We start from the raw sequence: 5,165 nt of genomic DNA on the forward strand, positions 1-5,165 counted from the left end.
TGATTCTTCCCAGCCATGAGCATGGTATGTTTATCCATTTGTTGACATCTTCAGCTATTTCTTTTCTCAGAGTTTCAGAGTTCTCTTTATAGAGATCTTTCATGTCCTTTGTTGGGTACACTCCTAGATATTTCATTTTCTTTCACACTGCTGTAAAGGGAATAGATTCCATGACTGTTTTTTCAGCTTGACTATTATTGGTATATACGAATGCTACTGATTTGTGAGTGTTGAGATGCTGCTATATTCCTTCATCACTTCTAAGAGTTTTGTGGTTGAGTCCCTGGGGGTTTCCAGGTATACGATCATATCATCTGTGAAAAGTGAAAGTTTGATCTCCTCTGACCCTATATTACTACCCTTGATTGCCTTCCTTTGCTTAATTGCAATGGCTAAGACTTTCATTACAATGTTAAAAACCAGTAATCATCAGAGAAATGCAAATCAAAACCACTTTGAGATACCATCTAACTCCAGTAAGAGTAACCCACATAACAAAATCCCAAAACTACAGATGTTGGCATGGATGTGGAGAAAAGGAAATACTTCTCCACTGGTGGTGGGAATGCAAACTTTCCTTTTGGAAAGAAGTTTAGAGAACACTCATTGATCTAAAAATTGCCCTGCCTTTGGCTCCTGCAATTCCTCTACTAGGAGTATATCCAAAAGACAAAAAGCACTTTGCAAAAAAGATACTTGTACCAGATTATTCACTTCAGCTCAATTCATAATAGCCAAATCATTGAAGAAGCCCAAGTGCCCATTGACCCATGAATGGATTAATAAACTGTGGTATATATATACCATGGAATACTATGCAGCCTTAAAAAAGATGGAGACTTTACCTCTATTATGTTTACATGGAGGGACCTGGAACATATTCTCCCAAGTAAAGTATCTCAAGAGTAGATGAAAAAGTATTCAATGTACTCAGTACTTCTATGAAACCAATTTATATTTACTCACACTTTCTTATAAAAGATAGAACACAACTATAGCCCAGGATGAAGGAGAGAGATGAAGTGGGAAGAGAGGGTAGGGAGGAGGGTTGATAGAGGGAGGGTAAAAGGTGGGACCACAGCTATAGAGCATATTGCAAGGGTACAAGTCAAATCTGTCAAGGGTAGAGCATAAACGTATTAACACAAGAATCAAGTAAATGAGGTGAAAGCTATGTTGATTGGTTTGATGTAAGCACGTCAGATCGTATAAAAAAATCAACACATTCTACCCCACATATGCATAAATGTATTTATGATCTACGTGTATATGACTTGTTAAAACAAATAAATTAAAGATTATATATGTCTGCATGTTTGTGTGTGTATCAAAAATGATATTTCCTGTGAGTAGATAATTGTATATGTGTTTCTACTTAATATCCATCATTTCAGAGTGACCTTATATCAACTTGTAAAGAGGTAAGTTCAGAAAGCATCAACAGGACTTAGGAAAAATGGTGACGTATCTATGCTGCAAACTAAAAGGGCACCTGTTACCTGGGGAAAACATAAAAACTTTGGAGCTATAATAAAGCTAACTAAAAGTTGATCTGCTTTCTATTATCATCATGCTCTGATAAAGTATAGGTTAAAGTATCTGGACAAAGTATTTCTCCAGTGGGGGTAGACTATTTCTACTGATAGCCAGCTCCCTTGTTACACCACTGTTCATGGACAACTTCTCCAGATTAGGTCAGATACTCTTACCATACATGTCCTTACAATCCTAACCTTTATCTTAGTGCTTCCTTCAATTAACCATGATAGTTAAGATTCTGATTAATCATATGACAGCTTTTCTCCCTCAAGATTATGAACCCCAAGAAAGCAAAGCATTTTTCATATTCTCCAGAATATCTAATGTGCTTCATATTCTGAGACTTACATATGTGGAACCTAAATGAATACTTATGAATTTAGTACATGAATGATAAATTGAAGAAGAACGGATACAAATTAATAAATGAATAAAACATAATGCCTAATTTAAACATTTCTGAAATTTTTCAAGTTTTGTGTCTAGATCTTAAAACCCTGAAGCATAACTATCATTTATCTAGGCATCTCTAATGGATTGGTTAATTCATTGTCAGCTAAACCTTTATTTAGCTGAGACACTGTCAAATGAACACGACTAAGCAATGTTCAAAGATAATAATAGTCTCTGCACTTTTTCCTGAAATGGAAATAATATGACCACTATCTTTTTATTTCTTTAATTCTTCTTTCAAAGATATCAAAGTGAAATTACTTAGCCATATTACTTGATTAACACTTATAATACTACACGTTTTGGAGTTTCTGTTACTGAATTTGTATGTAATTAACTTTTTAAATTATCTATAACTTGCATAGTCCTGTTGCAACTACAACTGTTTTCTTGCTGAAATAAAAGCATCTGTAGTCTCAGTTTATCAGGTATCATGTCTCCAGTGACAAGTTATACACATCTATGATATTTAGTGTGTATGTTTCATATAACTGGAAGTTGATGCACGGGAGGTAGAAAGGTTGATGATATTGTGCATTGTACCTACATAGAGATGTTTTTCTATCTTTCTGATCCGGGATTATTTTTGGCTTTCCCCATGGACTCATTCTCAATGCGTACAAAATAATTGGTTTGTACCACTTCTCAATGTTACCTCACAGCAATCTTCACAAGAAAATGTTTTTTAGAAGCCTCAAAACAAACTTTTTTCGCTTACTCATTGGCATTGGTTACACATTTATTCCTAAACCAATTGTTGGCAAAAGAGAAGGTAGGTGTATACTAATTGACGAAAGTAGATCAGGGTCCCTTTAGGAGATGTGATTTGAAATCACTTATCTCTAAGTCATGCGACAAATGAATCAATTTCTTGAAACAAAAATGTTTCTTTTTACAAGATAAAAGTGATAGGGGCCCTCATAAATGTACAATAGAAGTTTATAACATACTAAGTATCTAGAAAATCTTTCTTACTCAATATATTACATAAAGGATATTTGAGATCATCATTCAGATGTTATAAAGCAATTATTTAAATCTTTATTTGCATCTTTGTTTCTGATTTTAGAGTAATACCCTTTTTTGCTGTTTAGTTGATATTGTGGGGTTATCATTAAAAAAATTGAAAATATGGAACATGATTGAAGACCAGAAATAACTTAAAGTCTCTTTATGATAAAAAAAAAAAATTCCTTTTAAAAATGACCTTTGAACTACTTCTTCCTAGTTTGGTAGGTTTGAATCTCTTTTATTGTGAAATATTTTAAAAGATTTTCAGTGCTCTTTCACAATTAGATTTTGGAAAGGTAGTGTTTACTTAGGAATGTATTTCAGGAATGAGGTCACTCTTTGGACCTTATTAGGCTGCGTAACTCAGTCCTTTCTTGGTAATGGTTCTTGTACTGAATGGGAGGCTTTACTTTTACCAGTGGAGAATTTATTATAGTTTTCTTAAAACACTGCTTTGTCTAATGTTTAAAAAATCATCTCGCTTGAAAATTAAACACATATATATGTATATATGGAATTTCTCAGTTATTGAAATGTTGAATGATGTTTAAAACATCCATTACTGCATAACAATACATGTTCATTTATGTCTTTGTACTGATATTTCTCAGAGCAAAAAAATATTGTGTAACGTAGGAGCCATTAAACAGGAGGCTTATTGCACAACATAAAAAGCTCTTTTTTTCTGGAGTACTAGAAATACCCAGAACCCTAAAGTATCCTAGGATCAAAAGTAGAACACTACTTTTCAAAGGTAGTAATTAAATTATCTTCCTTCTTTCTTAATTCTAACCAGTTGAGATTAGGTAGGATGCTCAGTGGATGAAAAGATTATATTGAATAATGGTTGTAGACAAAAGTCCAATAATACTTCAAATCATAGCTACCAGATAAGAATTTCTTTTATTTCCATGACTTACACATTGCATTATTGCATTTGAAAACAGCCAACAACATTCACAGGGGCCATGTGCTTGGTTTATAACAAATGGCACTGAGAAGGGAGGACCCGTAGCCCTGTGTGGTGTGCTTATTACAATGGGAGCAGGTGCCTAAACAGAAGACTTGCAAGAAACTAGGCCAAAAAACAGATACAGGAGATAGCAGCATGTATGAATGATGGTCTTTAAGCTGTGAATCTAGCTTAATCACTTTCAATTTTAAGAGGAAGAGTCATTAAAAGTGAAAAGGGAGAGTTCTGCTTCCCAATGTTGGAAGGGTTTTGATTGTTTGTTTTGTAGGAGCTCCGGCAGGAATCTGAAGAGAGGAGGCACAATCTCACATAAATGCATAATTAGTTAACAACATTTTATAGCTTCAGAGTGCAAGATAAATAAGAAATACATTTTGATTTAGACACTTACAATGCAAAATTAATATGTATTAATTTTATTTGAGAGAATTATAATGTCTTCCTACATAGTCATTTGGAAGCAGGGAAACAGATACCGTTTCTGAACTAGTAATTTTACTTCGGAAAGTTTACACATTATTTTAGGTCAATCTAGGATGATATCCAATGTGAAATATATAACAAAATATTTTTTTAAGTGTAAAAAGTAGAATACATTAAGAAACAGCTTTTTCAAAAACCCAGAAGATTTTGATTGTGACAAACTTTTAATTGATAGGAAGAGATCTTCACTTGGCCACACTTTAGTCAGCCGTCTGAAATTTCTCCTAGTATCATCTGTATTCTTCCTTATAAAATCTAATTTTAGCAAAGAACCCTGCTAAGTTAGGTTAGCAATGACCCTACTGTGCCCTTGATATCTTACAGTAACCTACATCTAGTGGGTTTCTCATGATCCACCGTCCCCCAGGCGATGTCTGATCACCAGGCCTGTCTTCAGCAAGAATCCTGCTAAGTCACTTAGCTAAAATCTCCTCTGACCCCGATGTTTCCTCTTAGTAATTTCTCATCGAATGACCCATAGCTTTCTCCTTCACTATAAATTCTTACTTGGTGGTGCTGTATTTATAGCTGAGCCCAATTTCTCTCCTCCACTGAAATAATGGTCTCTGTACCTGCTGTAATAGTACTGAATAAAACCTTCCTTACCATACTTTAACAAGTATCATTGAATCATTTCTTTTCTGAAATATAGTAATACAGCAAAAGGAAATTGAATCTGAAGAGACTAGAAATTAACATGTCTGAT

Source organism: Otolemur garnettii, unplaced genomic scaffold (genome assembly GCF_000181295.1).
Source record: "Otolemur garnettii isolate 467f Iridium unplaced genomic scaffold, OtoGar3 scaffold00093, whole genome shotgun sequence".
NCBI lineage: Eukaryota > Metazoa > Chordata > Mammalia > Primates > Galagidae > Otolemur > Otolemur garnettii.